At 33.9% G+C, this 19403-nt stretch overlaps 1 pseudogene; it reads left to right on the top strand.

Annotated features, from left to right (window-relative positions):
* Positions 1 to 11868: 11868 nt before the first annotated feature.
* Positions 11869 to 15745, top strand: LOC118590783 (annotated as a pseudogene).
* Positions 15746 to 19403: the final 3658 nt, after the last annotated feature.

The following is a 19403-nucleotide window of genomic DNA, read 5'->3' as shown; positions in this document are numbered from 1 at the left end:
ATTGTAGATATGTTTTATGTCCTTATATCACAATTTTATTCTGTGAAAAATAGTTTTAATTAATTTGGGGCATGAAAGAAAGCAGAAGATAATGATATTCTTGAATAGGTATTGAGTATAGTAGTTTAAATAAAATGTAGGATTTTGGAATCCTTTCTTCTACGGTCAAAATAAAGCAGGATTTATTGAGTATTAAAATAAAGATAATTATCACATGCTATTCTTCACAGATATGAATAAACTTAATTTTTAGCTTTATAAAATTAATTATTATTGTTTTAAGCACCATATTTCATTTTAAATCAAAGTTTGGTATCACTTAGCAAGAACTACAGTAAAATAAAAAATTAGTCTTTGATTTTATTATTGGTGAAAAAAATGTAATTTACTAATCCCACAGCTCAGCATGTATGACTTTATTGGTTTCAAAATAAGCTTTTCAAATTGCAAAACAATCTAGAACATCTTTATAACATGTGCTTTATATAAGTGTCATGCCTTTAGCTATTTTATGTATATATTTGTACATTTATTTCTACTCGCCATATTTCTGACCTAAATTCATGAGTTGTTATTGGTCTAAAATTTGAATACTATTTTTCCTGTATTTTTAAAGAATCTATATTTCTTCCTGCCTTTTAAAAACAATTGTACTTCATATTATTTTTTGTTGAATAGTGACTATTGTTTAATGTTTTAATGAAAATAGATTTTTTTTCTTACAATATATTCTGATTACATTTACTCATTCCCCAAAAACTTCCTGGTCCTCCTCATCCCCTCCCATCCAGATTCATGTTCTTTCTGTCTCTCTTTATAAAATAAACAAGCATCTAAGAACTAATAACGTAATAAAATACAGTGTACTAATATAAAAATCAACCAACCAAATTTGAAAAGGATTTAAAAAAACAGGAAGAAGAGTACAAGAAAAAGCACAAGAAACATGTTTAGACATAGAGAAACACATTCACATATATTGGAATTCCATAAAAACAACCAAAAACACAAAACAGAAGCCATTGTATGTACAAAATAACCTGCAAGTTTAATAAAAATAGGCCTTAACATTAAGAAGATAATTAAGAGAACTTCCAAAGATAATGCTGAGTTAGTTTTCTGTTGGCCATCTGCTGCTGAACATGGGGTCTACCCTTAAGTGCAGTTTGTTCCCCAGTCAGACTTCCTCCTTTTTTTATTATTAACTCATATTCATTATACAGAGTAAAGGGTATCCTTGTGAATTATTATACTTATTTTTTCTACTACATATATAATTTTTATTAAAAATTCTAACTTTTTCTTTGAAAGTGGATACCAACTTTACTATTTTTAAAGAGCAAACATTAGAAATGTTGAATACCGATTTTGAAATTTTAATTAATGTTAGACTTTATAATCCAACCCCTAAGTGAAAGTTCATTGAGAAAATATAAACATGGTAGATTCAAATTATTTTATCTTATAAGTTTAACTTTAGCACTTAAAGACATAATACTATAAGCAAAATTACCTTGACCTTATAGCTGCCATGGCACCTGCTATTTTTTCGTTATTACAAACAGTCATATTAAAAGAGCTTGCAGGCTCACATTGGTATCCATAATAAACAAGTTAGACTTCCAGATAATTTTAATTGATTCAGTAATGCCACCCCACCATAAGGTGATGAAAAGATTATACTCTGTCAGCAGATTTGGTTTATAGTTTGCAAAACACTAAGGTCTTCAATTAAAGACATCTTAATAACAATGCCGGTGCAAGAATGCTTTGTGGAATTACCCTCTTAATAATAAAAGTATATATAAAACTTTGACACAAATGTAGATTAAGATGGTTTTAAATATAGGCATCTATACATTCTAACATATCCTTAGACAATTTCATGTTTAAAGACATGAAAAAATACCTCTAGTATTATTTTCAAGTATGAATCATACTAGAAATGGCATTTTATTACATTTCAAATTAATACGAAATTACATTTTAAAAGATTGTAAAGGAATGGTGATAATAAAAATTGTGGAGATATATACTATATATGTATGATTATGTACACACACACACACACACACACACACACACACACACACACATACAGGTATATCTATTTATACACTGTAGTGGTTTGAATGGTAATGGCTCCTATCAGTTCAGATATTTGAACATTTGGTCCTCAGTTTTAGACATTGTCTAAGGAGTTTGAGGATGTTCATCCCTGCTGGATGAAATATTCACTGGAGATAGGCATGGAGATGAAAGTCTCTTGTCCCATCATGTTAGCTGCCTCTATGTTTCAGACTTGCATTTGAAGAAATGAGCTCTCGGCTTTCTGCTTCTGTTCACCTGCCTGCAATTTTTCTATGTCTGTCTGCTGTAATTCAAAACAAGTGTTTCCTTGAGTTGCTTTTTGGTTGCAGGGTTTCACCAGAATAATAACTAATCACAGAAAAACAAACTAATATAAAAATTTAAGGAATACATTGTAAATTATTTAGTTGAACTGTCTTGAGAATTGATTTTCATAGGGCATGCCCTTTGAACAAGAAATAAGAAACTTAACTACCTGAATGTATTCCATTATCACCATGAATTGCACTGAAGTTTTCTTATGGAGTTGAAACGTATGTTTACAATTAGTTTGAATTTTGTGTTCTTCCCCATGGGGTTCTTTCAAAAGAAATGTAAAATATTGAAGAAAGAGAATATAAGAAAATGTAAACAGTTTATTGTGCTATGTCTCATGAGAGAAATTTTCATCTACCAAGAAGGATTTATATTTGTTTTACTATTGTAAACATATGTTAATATTAGATTATAAAATAACAGAATATTAATTTAATAACTTGGACATGAATGTTATTAAGAACAGCTACATTAGGGCACAGTGATGAATATTGTTTATTTCTTGAAATAGAGTTCTAATTAAAAAATAATCAAGGATAAATGTTAATTTTTAATTGTTGTAATAAGTAAGAATAAGACAAGTTTGAATATCTACAAAAATCCATCTAAAAACCAAAGGTCATATAATCAAAATATTTATTTCAATATTTTGATGAGTTCTGTGAATTGATGAATGTGAAAAATAATCCATATTTTATTTATATTTAAAATTATATTGTCCCTCTATGTTATTTACAATGTAATAATTAAAATAACTCACTGCAAACTGAATGGAGGAAAAAAATTAGAAACCTAGATACAATTAGTAATTCAGACCTGAAATCAGTGTTAAAAATAATTGTCTGGCTGCTCTGTGACATACTCTCTTTGATAGAATGTACTACAATTACATAATGACATCATGATTCTTTTATAAGGATTATCCAGTAAGAAGTACCTAGACATTCCCCAAATTCCCATGTTTCTTGAGATATACATTCGGAGACCTTCCATTGTTATCTACAGTTCTTTTTCTAGAATATGTCATATACAGACAACAAACTGCTACAAAGGCCCGGGGAAATAGCTAGTTAGTGAACATTTGCTTAGAAATTGTGGAGACTTGAGTTTGATATATCTCAAACTCATCTTAAAAAAATGCTGTGCAGAGTAATAAACTGTAGTAATCCCTGCAAAGAGGAGAGAGAGACAAGTTGATATTTGGGCTAGCTGGCCAGTCATCCTAGATCTAACTGAGAAGCTTGAGACCAGTGAGAGCCCCTGTCTCAAAGTAATAACAAACCCAAGATGGACAACACCCACAACAACCAAATTTAGTTGCAGATTTCTATGTATGTTTGCTCAGATAAATGCATGTATCCCCTCCCCATATGTACAGGAGCTCTCATATGAGCTAAGTATTGCCCTTCACTGACAATCCATATGTTGGCTCTTTGATCCTCAGTACTTTAGAATATGGTTCTCTTGGATATAGTAGAATTTAGGCAGAACTGAATTATATAGCTTTTCATTTATATGTAAAATATATTTGAAGTGAATAAATTAAATGAATAAAAAGTTATTAATTTTGACTCATAGTTTCACAAAATTTTAATACATGGTTTCTTGGTTCCAGTGATTTGGGGTCTTTGTTAGGAATGTGCTTCAGGTAAGTTATACATGGCAGATAAACTTGTACATGACAGCTGAAGAGTAAAGAAAAAGAGAATTAGTCCTGGAATCCAGATAATTTATTCAAGGCTAAATTCCCTGTGATTTAACTCCTTTCTATTTGTCTCAATCTCCTCCAAGTTCCACCAGCAGATATTATTAGCAGCCAGCACTAGTAACTAAATCTACAATATATCCATGTCCATTGACAGGCAGGTAAGAGCAAAACTGTAATGTACTCTAACACAATCTGACTGCGGTAATTAATTAAGATAATAGGGGATATGATTTGCATGAAGATGAGAGAATAACAGAGAGAGAGACAGTCAGAGACAGAAACAGACAAACAGAAAGGAAAGAGATAGGAAGACAGACAGACAGACAGACAGACAGAGAATGAATGTTAAGTAAAGACACAAAGAGAAAGTGGTTATAAGCTCACCAATGACAGGGGCCCTAGATGAAATCAAGCTTTGCAAAACCTTGACTAGAATTTCTAACCCCAGGATGATGAAATTATTACTATAGTTTAACTTAACCAATAGTTTAGAGGTGAGGGCATGTCACCACTTCTTTCATCTCTAGGATCCCAGCTGGTACAGCTGGCATTTTGATCTAGAAGTATTAACAAAATAATATAGTGAAAATATGCAATTGTATCAAGCATATTCCCAAGCCAATATGATCTTTATCTATCTAGGTGATGTTGATGTAATCACCAGCATTCCTCCACAAGGAAAGAGTGATAAACCAGAGAGCTGCAGTGACTGAAGTAAGAGTGAGCAGCATAAAATGACTTTGACAATTTGAAAAGATGGAAGTGTACACATTCCAAGGTGTGCAGTGAACCTCCAAAATGGAAAATATCAGAATGAACTATCCACTGCTATCTCAAGTACTACACTCCTGTTGACTCATTTATTTAACTTATAAGTTACATTTAATAATTTTGACTCTAGAAAATGTAAGATATCTGATTTTGTTGTTTGTGTCCTACGTGTGATAATAATTTGTTACTTTTAAATAAGGCGAAAAGCACAGCAAAATTTAATCTCCAAAATGCTAAATAAAATGTTTCTGGCAGCATATAGTCTGAATAATACATTTATTTAATTGAAACCGATAAAAAATTGTCAATATTCATAGTAATCTATATATTTTCTTTAATTTTTTAAAGTCCTTTATTGTAATGAGAGTTCACAGTTTAAAAAGAATAAATGTGTTATTATTTTAAATATATTTCTATTTAAACATTGTCTTCTTTTGTTACAATAACATGAATTATATTGCAGTTTTCCCTCACCTAATCCTCCCAGTCCCCTGCCTCTCTTTTCATCCTGCTCCTCACATCTGTCTTTTTAGAAAACAAACAGACATCTAAGGAACAATAATGCAATACAATATAATACAATAAGATAAGTAAAAAAAACAAATTGGAGAAGGACAAAACAATCAAACAATAAAATGGTCAAAGGAAACACACAAGAAATATATGTATACAAGAGACACACATGATTTGTACAAACAAGTATCCACTACAAAAGTGCAAAACTGGAAGCCACATTATAAACTCAAAGAGCCCATAAGGTAGGAGCAAAAACTCTGTCCTAACTTTTAATAAAATTCAACATAGCAAGACAAAAAAAACCTCTGAAGATGCTATTGAGTTCCTCTTGTGTTGGCTATCAATTGCTGAACATCAATCAGGCCTACCCTTAGGATATGTTTGTTTCCCCAGTGAGACTCTTTCGAGAAAACTAATTTTTCATTTGAATGTGGCTATCAATTGCAAGTAGCTGCTGGGCTAGAGGTGAGGGCATGTCTCTACTTTTCTTTTCATCTCTAGGATCCCAGCTGGTGCAGAATCTTGTAAGCTCTATGAATGAGGTCACAGTCCCTGTGCATTAGTCCTACTGTGTCTAGAAGACTTGATTCCTTGGGGTTCTCTGGCCACTCTGATTCTTACATTTTTTTTTTTTTTTTATTTTTTACTTCCCATTTACAGAATTCCCTGAAGTCTGAGGAAGGGAACTTATAGAGATACTCAATGCAGATTGGAGTGTTCCATAGTCTCCTATTTGTCTGTATCTTGTCCTGATGTGGATCTTTGTATCTGTTCCTATCTATTAGAGGAGGAGGAGGCTTGTCTGATGATGGCTGAGCATGACACTGATCTGAGTACAGCATAATGCCAATAGGACTCACTTTATTGCTATAATGCTCTAGCAGAAGAGTAGAATTTGGCTTTCCCCCAAATCCTGGCCTATTTATTGTCCTTGTTTAACCACTTAGGCAGCAATGTGTATGGGTTCCAGCTCAGGGAGTGGCTTTTAACTCAAATTAGATATTTGTTGTGACTCACATATGCTTTGTGAAACTATTGAGCCTGCATATTGTGCAGGCAGATCACTCTTATAGATTGAAGGGTTAGAAGATGAGTTGGTATTTACCTTCTACTTTGGTATCATGCAAAATACCTCCCTGGACTATAGATACTAGTTTATATGGATTGTGTTGCTAGGTATGCAGCAGCTCAATTTCTCTGTGTTCAATGAATTTTGGACTTACTATGGATTACATTGGGTGGTAAAATAGAATGGATATTTTTGGTGGAAGATGGGAATGAGATGGCAAAACAAGGAAGGGGAAGGAGATGGGAGGCATGGGAGGGAATAAAGAGAGAATAAGTTAGGCTGAAGTACCATTTAAAGTAAAGTTTCCAGTGGCATATAAATATATGAAAGGTGATCTAAGTGAATTCACAAGGCTTGGAGACATGGTCAGTGGTTAAGAGCACTTGATCCTCTTGCAGAGGACCTGGGTTCAGTTCCCAGTGCTTATATGGTAGCTCATAGTTGGCTATAACTCCAGTTACAGAGGAATTGATGCCGTCTTCTTGTCTCTGCATTGCATTGCATGTACATAGTACACAGAGATACATGCAGCAAAACACCAATTCACATAAAAGAAAAATAAATGAAGTCACCATATAGTGGGGAAATCAGAGCTTAAACTTGACATCTATTGTCACCAAAGAAGCTTACAGTACCAGCAAAGGCTTACATGTAATTGACTTGTTGGTCAAATGGATCCCATTAGAACACTCAAACAACCCAAGCTATTGAAAAGGCTACTGGTGTCTCTTTACAAATGGATGGTAATGCCCATTGCTTAAGACATCACCTATTCTGCATATTTTCAATTGCAGTTACATCATATTATTCATGGATTTACAGAGAGTCTTAAAACTTACCTAGATATGTATTCAAGGTATTTTGTCACCATTTTAACATTTAAAAATATCATGCTGAAACCAGTTGAGGCAAAAAAAATGTTTCAGTAGAAGGTCATAGTAATCATTTGTAGAAAAAAAAAGATATCAAAGAATATGTAAACTGTAATTTTGACTATAAGAAACGTTGTTTGCCTGTTTTAAAATTTTTAAACTTGTAAGAATATTTAACATTGAAGGTAGTTTGAGCCGCTTTTGAGGATTGTTCCAGAGACTGAACAAGATTGCCTAATTATCTTTCTAACTTCAATGTCTGATGAAGTTCATTTGGTTTAGACCCATCCTTCCAAATCATAAGAAAATATTTACTGAAAAACACCAATAAAGGTAAATTTCTGTAGACTATAAATGACCAACTAAAAATTAGCATACAGTTAAGACCCGATTTTCTTAAAATGTAGTATGAAATCATTCTCATCTAGGGAACAGAGAAGAACTGGTCATACTACTTGTTCATTTTCCCTTTGTCTAAGCACAAATGTGTAAATCTAGAATTGTATAGGAATTAGAAAAAATTCAATGTGTTTTCTGGTTATTTGATTTTCTAATGCTTTTCATTTCCAAATAATATTTTTATTGTCTCATATGATGTCACAATGTAATTGTCCTTAATCCTACAGGAAAATATTACAAAACTAAAATAAGACAGAAAGATTAAAGTGTGTATTACCTTCCTTTCATTTCAATTGTAAATAAATTGTGTTCAAATGTCTGAATTCAAATATATCATTGCTATGATTTCAATAATTTGACAAAAGCTCCACCTAAATCATATGAATGTTCTATTCTATATATGCCTTAATTCAATAATTTACAGAGTATAGTAGTAAAATCATATTATTTTTAAATAAAATATTATTTTCATAGTTACTTTAGTGTAGAAAAACAAAGTTCAAATTCATCTAAAATTTCTAGCCCACATACTAAAAAATGTCATTGTTTCTTTTTCTAAATTGAAATGTTATGGGGCTGCATGGTATTTTTCAAGTGCAAACATATTAGGGATTGAGGACATTTTCATTTACTGAATGTGCACAAGCTTGCTCTTTAACCCAAAACATAACCTCATTTTTAAGCAAGTAGAGAAGACCTAGCTGTTAAATTCAGCAAATAGAAAGAGCGCATTAATGGGAAGAGTGTTTCTCATCATTAAAGTTATAGTCATCTCACCAAAGAACAGTGAAAGATAGGACGAATCAATCTAAGATTTTTCTTAATCTAATGCAATTTTATATTTAAGGGGTATTAACTTTATGAAATAGTGTTGTTCATCATGACATTACTATGCATAATGTACTTTGATTACAGTTATCTCTCTATTCTCCACTTTTATCCTTTTTTTCCTGTCCCAATGGTCCTTTTCATATTTTGTAAGATGTCTTTTATCTAACTTGATAGGTTGAGTAAGTAACCAATGCAGAACAGCAAGAGTAAAATAATTAACATGATTAAAAGCATCTCACATATTCATCATTGGGGGAATAAGAACTCTTATCCAGTCTTGCAGCATATTTCAAGAACAATGCAAATCAAAATTATATTGTATTCACAATATTTATCAGAGATTTTGTGAGCTTTTGTCATTGTAGATCTTTTTAAATCCTGTGCCAATATTTTTCAGTGCATCTCCAAATAGTCCATCCTTTGATAATGACAACTTCCATTGTACCCTTTAAATTACAACTTGAAGAACAGTAAAGTTAATGAACCATATCTTGAAAAATATTTAAATCTTCTCATCCATGCTTGAAAAATGACATTGGCAAGGCTTTTTTTTTTTTTTTTTCTGCAATGACATACACCAGTCCTGGAGATAAAGGTTAAATAATACATTATCAGAACGTATGTCTATACCATGGTGATTTTTCAAAAATACACAGGTATACAACAAAATAAGACTCCAATAGTATGATAGAATTAAAGGAAGAGTTAACACTATGACCTAGTAAGTATTCTTGCATAGAAGTTGATGGTGCTAATAAGAAACGTCGTACATCTCACAATAAATTCATTTTAAATTCATACTTAGTGTTGATCTATGGTTCTGCCATTAGTATGCATTTTAGGACTATATCAGTTAATTTAATGTACATTAGTTCTATTGTGTGTTCTTGTTCGATAATATATTTAACATAAGAATCATAAATATTTGATGAATTAATATACACAATTACTCAAGAGTGTGTGTATGTGTATGTATGGGTGAGCAAATTATATCATATGCTCAATTATGCAAAATGTTGCAGAACTTATAGGTACATGACTAGTAAAGTTAATTCTGTATTATCAAGAATAAATTCACATGATATTGCTAATGAGTTCACAATAATAATTCCAGATTGACACAATGACAAATACTTATATCTGACAACAATATCTACAGTAGAGTTGTATCTATAATGGAAATCAATTTTACTTTTAGTGTGTCTCTTCTAATCCCACAATTTTGTTCCATCATTTTCCCTTGTCTTTAGCACTAATTACATTTTCCTAATTTTAATATTTTTTTCAGATATGTATTTGCATTCTCATTCTTTGAATCTTTATCTTTTGGATACAGGTGAGGGAGATTGTATTTTCTTTTCTTCAAGGAGTCCTGGACTCTCTTCTATCTCTTATTGTATGATGCTCCAACACAGGTGGGGAACTTGAAGTATTTAGAACAAATATGAAGGCCCTGGCCAATGTGATATTGTTTTAGATATTGAACATTTCTCAGGGAAGCTTGCCCATTTCACAGATCCCCTCAAAAGTTGTAGCTCATGCAACACTTAAGAGTGCAGACATATGATCAACACTATCTTTTATATGAGAATGTATTAGAATCTGTTATAACAAGCAAATGTGTCCATATTTTCTATTCTTAGTACTTGATTTCAATTCACAACTATGGAAAAATTGCATTTAAACTTCATTTCTGTTACCTTTATGTGTAGGACGCAGTGTCCTTTCTGTCCATTGCTATTATAATCAGCAGCCACATTCACCATCAGATGGGAGGCTGAGAGATTAATCATCAGTTTAGTTACATTATGTGAAGTACTGCATTAACTTTAACATCTGCTCCTCTCCACAATTTTCATGGTGCCGTGTGCTAAGATGTCTGAAGCGTGCTAATCAGCTTCCACTCATCACTTCCTGCACTGCCTGATTCATTGGGGTGCACCTTGCCTTTTCCCCTGTAGTTTGGTGTTTTTCTGCTGCACTGATCTAGATAATTTTGAGAACTGTCAGATAAGCTAAATGAAGTTCTTGTTAGTCTATATGCACATTTAAACCTTTTTAAAATCTCTAACCAGACTTATTTAATAAGAAAGAAATAATTTTGGAAATACCCACACAGTTTTAATGCATGTATTATAAAGTTTTGATAGGTATGATGTCTTGATTTTGGCCAGTATAATTTACTATTTAATCATTTAAAGTCCTCAGATATAGCTATCTTGGATACAAAAATTATTTCATCATTTTATCATTCATTTTGCTCACTGAAATGAAGCAAGGATCCACAGAAATTGTTATGAATTACACACAGTTCTCAAGGATACATCTGCACATCCAAGAGCAATGTTCAGCATGGGCAGATTCTTGTTGCAGCCTGACTTTTCTTAAATGACCAGCTTCTGATTGTATCATTTCATAGCAGGACTACACAGAGAGATCATTTCCTACATTTATAAGGAAAAATGTTATTCTTAGGGTTCTGCCCTCATGGCTTATTTGCCTCCCAAAGGCTTATCTTAAAAAAGATTTTTATTAATTTTCATTAAATATTAAGCTTGTTCCAAATATTAACTTGATTTCTTTTATTCACATGTTTACAGATCTGACATTTAGGCTGAAATTTTAGCCTGGGTAATGTAAACAATTCTGCAATTAAAAAGAGTATGCAAGTATCCTGTTGTATGTTGATTGAAGAGTCTCTCTCTCTCTCTCTCTCTCTCTCTCTCTCTCTTTTTCACACACACACACACACACACACACACACACACACACACACATGCACAGTTAAAGGTGACTACCTAGATTTGATTTTAGTTTCTAGAAAAACCTTAATACTGATAGATACAATGGCAAAAAAAAAAACCTTCATGACTTCAGCAATGAGGAGGCTATGTCCAATTGGAGTTCCTTAAACATTAAACAAATATTGTGTGTCTAAATAAACCTTAAAAGTAACTCACTGAAAATTCCCATTTCTAATAGTTATAGTGATTTTCAATAATATACTTCTAAATATATTTACTGCTTAGTATTCTATAAGTGACTCTTCCATTTTTCAAGATTTATTCTTATCTCATAAATCACATCCTCTACTCCCAATGTTCCCACTCCTCCCCCACATCCACTTCTGCTCCTTTTCACTTCAGAAAAGCACAGACACTTCATGGATAGGAACCAAACATGGCATATTAACTTGTAATACAAATAGACCCCTCCCCTCATATTATGGCTGGGCAAGCCAACCCAACCTAGGAAAAAAAAAGGATTCCAAAAGCAGGCAAAGAGGCAGACTGCCCATGCTCCCACTGCTAGGAGTCCCAGAAGAAGACCAGCTGTTCAATCTTAACACGTATGCAGAGGCCCTGGGTCAGACCTATGCAGCCTCACTCCTTGTCCTTTTAGTCTCCATGAGGCCCCCTGAACCCAAGATAGGTGATTCCGTGGGTTTTCTTGTGGTGCCGTTGGAACATTTCTCCATTGCTGGTGGGAGTGCAAACTTGTACATCCACATTGAAAATAATTATGGTGGTTTCTCTGAAAATTGGGAATTTATTTGCCTCAAGACCCAACAATACCACTCCTGGGTATATACCTAAAGGATGTTCCATTCTGCTCCAAAGACTGTTGCTCAACTATGTTCATAGCAGCTTTATTCATATTAGCCAGAAACTGGAAACAACTTAGACATCCCACTATCAAAGAATAGATAATGAAAATGTGGTACATATACACAGTGGAGTATTACTCAGCTGTTAAAAACAAATCACAAATTTTGCAAGCAAATTGATGGAACTAGAAAAAAATCATCCCAAGTGAAGTAATCCAGACGCAGAAAGACAAACATTGTAGGTACTCATTTATGAATGGATATTAGCTGTAAAGTGACTTTAAAACTTAATCTAAGAGATGGGTAGACACCAGTGCAAAAATACAGTCAACAACGTAAAAACCAATATGGCCCCATCAGAACCTAAATCAGCAAGACCTGAACATTCCAACACAGAAGAAACAGAATATTGACCACAAAAATTACTTTAAGAAGATATTAGAGATCTTAAAAGAGGAAATGAAAAATTTCCTTGAAGAAATCAAGGAACGGTCAACCCCCCCCCCCAAAAAAAAAAATGGGAAGAAATCAGTAAATCCCTTGAAAGCTAAGAGAAAACATTTAAACAAATGAAGGAAACAGTTCAAGATTTGAAAACTGAAATTGAGACAGTAAAGAAGACACAAACTGAGGTAATGCTGGAAGTGGAAAAATCTGAGTAAATGAACAGGAACTACAGATGCAAGTATAACAGAATGCAAGAGATGGAAGAGAGGATCTCTGGAGTTGAAGATACGGTACAAGAAATAGATTCATCAGTCAAAGAAATCACTAAAGTCAACAAAGTCATGACCCAAAATGTCCAGGAAATTTGGGACACCATGAAAAGACCAAACCTAAGAAAAATAGGGATAAAAGAAGGAGAAGAATAACAACTCAAAGTCACAGAAAATATATTCATCAAAGTCATAGAAGAAAACTTTCCCAACCTAAAGAAGGAAATGCCTATAAAGATACAAGAATGTTACAGAACACCAAATAGACTGGATCCCAAAAAGGAGTCCCCTCACGACATAATAATCAAAACACTAAACATGCAAAATAAAGAAAAATATTGAGAGCTGCAAAGGAAAAAGGCCAAGTAACATATAAAGGCAGACCCATAAGAATAACATCTGACTTGTGAATGGAGACACTAAAAGCCAGAAGGTCCTAGACAGACGTTATACAGACACTAAGAGACCATGGATGCCAATCCAGACTATTATACCCAGCAAAACTCTGAATCAACACAGAGAGAGTAAACAAAATATTTCATGATAAAACCAGACTTAAACAATATCTTTCCACCAATCCAGACCTACAGAAAGCACTTGCAGGACAAATCCAACCTAAGGAAGTTAGATACACACATAAAAACACAGGCAATAGATAGTCCCATACCAACAAATACCAAAAAAGGGAAACATACAACACTACCACCAAAAAAATAACAGGAATTAACAATAACTGGTCATTAATATTCATGAATATCAATGGTCTCAATTCACCTATAAAAAGACATAGGCTAAAAGAATGGATACAAAAACAAGATTCATCCATTTACTGCATATAAGAAACATACCTCAACTTCAAAGACAGACACAACCTCAGAATAAGAGGCTGAGAAAAGATTTTCCAATCAAATGGATTTAAGAAGCAAGCTGGTATAGCTATCCTCATATCTAATAAAATAGATTTCAAACTAAAATCAATTGAAAGAGATCGGGAAGGACATTACATATTTATCACAGGGAAATATTTATGCCCCCAAAAGAAGAGCACCTACATTCACAAAAGAAACATTACTAAAGCTTAAATCACACATCAAACCCCATACACTAGTAACAGGAGACTTCAATACCCCACTCTCACCAATGGACAGGTATTCCAGACAGAAACTTAACAGAGAAATAGAGATCTAACAGATATTATGACTCAACTAGACTTAATAGATATCTACAGAATAGTCTACCCAAACACAAAAGAATAATACCTTGTTTTCAGCACCCCATGGAACCTTCTCCAAAACTGACCACATGCTTGGTCACAAAAAAATTCTCAACAGATACTAAAAAATTGCAATAACATCCTATATCTTATCAGACCACCATGACTTAAAGTTAGATTTCAACAACAACAAAAATTACAGAAAGCCTACAATTTCATGGAAACTGAATAATGCCCAATTGAATCACCAATGGGTCAAGGAAGAAATAAAGAAAGAAATTAAAGATTTCCTACAATTCAATGAAAATGAATACACCACATACCCAAACTTATGGGACATCATGAAAATGTTCTAAGAGGAAAATTCATAGATCTAAATGCCCACATAAAGAAGATGGAGAAATCTCACACTAGTGACTTAACAGCACAACTGAAAGCTCTTGAACAGGAAGAAGCAAACTCACCCAGGAGAAACAGATGCCAGGAAATAATCAAATTGAAAGCTGAAATCAATAAAATAGAAACATAACAATACAAAGAATCAATGAAACAAAGAGTTGGTTCTTTGAGAAAATCAACAACATTACAGAAGCCCTTATCCAAATTAACCAAAAAGCAGAGAGAGAGAGCATCCAAATTAACAAAATCAGAAATGAAAAGGGAGACATAATTACAGACAAATGAGGAAATCCAGAGTATCATCTGGTCATACTTCAAAAGCCTGTATTCCACAAAATTGAAAAATCTGAAAGAAATGGGTGATTTTCTGGATAGGTGCCCCAACCCAAAGTTAAATAAAGACCAGGTAAACTATTTAAATAGACCAATAACCCCTAAGGAAATAGAAACAGTCATTAAAAGTCACTCAACCAAAAAAAGCCCAGGACCAGATGGTTTCAGTGCAGAATTCTACCAGATTGTCAAAGAAGAGCTAATATCAATACTCTTCAAATTGTTCCACACAATAGAAACAGAAGAAACATTACCAAATTCTTTTTATGAATAGCATTGCCACTGGAGATCCAAAAGCTCAACAGTAACACACAGGTAGTTTTGTTGTCCATTACAATGTCCTCTGGTGTCATTGAGGTGACCAAGAAGTTCATGAGAATCCTCATTTAGATTCTTGTCAAGAAGCGAGGTTGACCTTGGAGGATATCTGCCAATTTCATATCAGTGTCTATGAGAGAAGTGGAAGCTTGATACATTGTGTGACTTGTAAGAAACCATGACTATCACCCAGGCAGTAATCTTTATAAATACCAAAAGGAAGGTAAATTTGTTCACTGAGAAGACTTATGGCTGAGATTTCACTGTTTCTGCCATGCAGAAACACCGAAAGGAATGAGATGTGATCATAAGAGATTTCTTATGTGTATCTAATAGAGTATTAATGACCAGTGACCTGTTGGCCAGAAGCATCAATGATGTGAAGCAGGTCTCCCTTGTCATTAATTATGGCCTTCCCACCAACAGCGAAACTATATCCACAGAATTGGTTGTGGTGGTCATTTTGACAAAAAAGCTGTGAATATTAACATGGTGACAGAAAAAGACTAAAGGACTCTTTGAGACATTGAGACATTCTACAACACTTCTATGAAGAGATATCTTTCAATGTTGCTGACCTCATTTGAAGGGCTTTCCTGCTAACTGGCCCTACCCAGGGTTCAGTCCTGTGTTGATGAGAAACAGCTAGCTGCAGGGTGGAAAGGAGCCAAGGGATGGACATATAGTTTTGTTTGTTTGTTTTGTTATGTTTTGTTTTGTTTCCTCTCTCTCTTTGAATAAGTGTCACTTTTTGAGGCAAAAGAAGGAACCGTGAACATTTTAGACATGCTTTTCTCTGAAGGAGGCTCTGTCCCTGGTGCTGTCTCCCCCCCAAAACACTAATCCATTTCCTCAACCTAGTTATCTGATTCTAAAGGCCTTCCTACCCCAGTCAAGTCTCCAAAAGTGAGTCAAGTATCTAAAACATGTCTGGCCTCATATGCTGGACCTAATCTACAGGGAAAGTCCCTGTATAAAGTTGTCCAGGGAATTGTCCCCACAAGAGAGGTGCAGGGGAGAGAAAATAATAACAATTTTTATACTATTGTGTATAGTATTTATTGATTCAAGAAACAAAAACAAAATTCTGAATAAAATTACTTGGAAAGCAAAAAAAAAAAGTAGTCCTTTGACAAAAAATATGACAAGTTTTTAATTCCTCTGGATAATGTCTATTCAAGTACAGTTCAGTTCAATGAATCACATCTGCTTGAATGAACAATGGGTGATAAACTGCATAGTCAATTTCTTTTAATGAAGAATATTTTTGATGTACATATATACTGCATTCTACATGCTTAGCCATATGAGATAGTAATATGTTTTGTCTTTAAAAAGTCTCTTAGAAAGATGAGATTTCTTTGTCTTTAAAACAAAATAGCATTTCAAGATTTGACATGACAAACCAACAGAAGGAAAAGAAATCAAAAGAAAGCACACAAATTGGAGACCCACTCATTCACACACCCAGGAATCCCCAAAATCCACCAATCTGGACACCATAATATAAGCTCAGAAGACCTGGTGTAGAACCCTGCAGGCTCTACTCATGGTTTGTCAGTCTCTGTGAGTTCATATTAGCTTAGCTCATGTTAATTTCGAGGGCCTTGTTTTGTTGGAGTAGACCTTAAACCAAATTAATTGATTGGTTACTCCACTAAGCTTTATCCCACCTTTGCTGTAGCATCTTGCAGAGAGTAGACCATTGCTTGTGGCTGGTTTGTTGTTTACTTTTCTCTTTAGTTAATGTCCACAAACCTTTCTGTACTAAAATTCCTGGAACATATTGGGGAAAGCTCTATTTAGGTACTATCAGGAGGCATCTTCATATTCAATGAGTTGTATACCTTTTGTCTTCAGCAATGGGGCTTTACTGTCAGTTTTTGGCGAGTAACTTATAACCAAGACAACAATCTCAGTTGTTTGAGGATTCTCATTGGACTCTTTCACCAACATCTTGATTAAATATAACCAAGTCTCATTACTGGAAGCTTAATTTAGTGACAAGAGATAGACAGTTGGGATTCTGTCTCCCCAGTAAAATTGCCTTCATAAATGTATATATTTTGGGAAGTTTTCACTGTATTATGTTTCTATACTACCCTCAAAGACACCTTAATTTTAGCTGTCTTTCTCTGAATTTCTTTCCATAAACCCGTCTCCCCCATGGCCCCCTACTGTGTCCTACTCTTCCAGACCTCTCCCTTCCTAGCCATTTTCAAACCTATCTTTCTCTCTCTGACTACTCTATGTTCTACTTAAAGCCTTTTTAAATACAATCTTTGAAATCTAGAAGACTGTATTCATTAGTAGACCCAGAGAAGCAACTTGCTTAGAAAACATTGAATGATTGATGCTAAGCCTCTTCTTTCACAGACATTCCATTTTCATAGGGTAATTTAACTTGTATATGAACTAAATGTCAATAATATATTTTATATATGTCTGATCAGATACCAATACTACTTTCATGGGCAAAACTGAAAACACTGATATATTTGCTTAATTATGATGATACAGTATTATCACTATTATTCCTACCTTTAATGCTCACTATAAAAATGCATACATTGCTAATATCATCATTCACTTTTAGTATTAAATTAAATTTGCCCCAGAAGCATGCTTTCTTAACTCTTGGCAATAGTGCTTTAATAGTGCTTTGTAATTCTGGATAAAATTATTTTCATTCATCTATTAGTTAGGATTTTCTGGATACTTACTGTTTAAACTTGGGACCTATGCTAAAAATAAGAGTTGGAAGAGTTGGAAAGTGATTAATGACTGTATAAAGTGAGTGAACTCCTGGGACATTTACCTCTTCTGAGATATAAATTTATATATGAAGAAATGATGAGATATATTCGAGGATTGCAAAGTTGGTAATTCTACAATCTTTCTCTTGGAGAGCTGTATTTACATAACAAATAGTTATTATAAGGAAAGATATTTCCCATTATATTTCAAATGATTTTTAAATGGCATGGAGAGATAGCTATTTTTCTCATAAATGTTGAGTAAAAATATTTTTCTGGTGATGTTCTTGCTAGGAAATACAGAAAACATGTTGTATAAGGTTATATCTAGATTTCATCTTTTCATTTGTCTTTTTTTTTTTTTGGTTTTTTTCAAGACAGGGTTTCTCTGTGTAGCTTTGCATCTTTCCTGGAACTCACTTGATAGCCCAGGATGGCCTCAAACTCACAGAGATCCACCTGGCTCTGCCTCCTGAGTCCTGGGATAAAAGGCGTGCACCACCACCACCCAGCTCATCTTTTCATCTTAAACATCAGAAATAAGATATAAGAGAACCATGCATATGTCATTTACATTAAGTAAACAACAATAGTAAATAAACACAGTACTTATCTGTTTTCAGAATATTATAAACAGATATTTAAAACTTATAATTTCATAAATATACTTTAAGATTATATAAAGAATAATTTTAAAATTCATGATATTTTAGAGAGAAAATGTAGAAAGAGGGGGAGATAGATTGAAAAATAGATTATAGAGATAGATAGATAGATAGATAGATAGATAGATAGATGGATAGATAGATAGATAGGTAGATGATAGACAGTGTTTATGTCTTCATGAATGCATGTTTGTGTATGTGTGGACCTACATATGACATTTGCCCATGAAAGTATTTGTATATGAATATGGAGGTTTGTAGGTTACCTTAGAAGTATTCCTCAAGCACTCTCCACTTCAGCTTATCAAAAATGTTCAGTACAGGCAGGTCTTGTCCCCTCCTCCCAGACTGAGCATGTGTTCCTGTGTAAGCCCAAGGTTCCAAACAGTCAGCTCATGCACTAAGGACAGATCCTGGTCCCACAAACTGGGTGCCTCCCAAACAGATCAAGCTATTCAATTGTCTCACTTATCCAGAGGTCCTGATCTAGCTGTGGGCTCCTCAGCCGTTGATTCATACTTCATGTGCTTCCATTTGATTGGCTATTTGTCCCTGTGCTTTTTGCAATCTTGGATTCAACAATTCATGCTCTTGTAGTCCCTCCTCTTTCTCAACAGTTGGACTCCTGGAGCTCCACCTGGGGCCTGGCTGAGGATCTCTGCATCCACTTCCATCAGTTATTGGATGAGAGTTCCAGCACAACTGTTAGGGTGTTTGGCCATCTGATCACCAGACTAGGTCAGATCAGGCTTTCTCACAACCATTGCCAGCAGTCTTCAGAGGATATATCATTGTGGATTTCTGGGGACCTCTCCAGCACTCTG

This window comes from Onychomys torridus, chromosome 9 (assembly GCF_903995425.1).
Source record: "Onychomys torridus chromosome 9, mOncTor1.1, whole genome shotgun sequence".
Taxonomy (NCBI): Eukaryota; Metazoa; Chordata; class Mammalia; order Rodentia; family Cricetidae; genus Onychomys; species Onychomys torridus.
The sequence above is the reverse complement of the archived record's forward strand: the minus strand, read 5'-3'. Positions and strand labels throughout refer to the sequence as shown.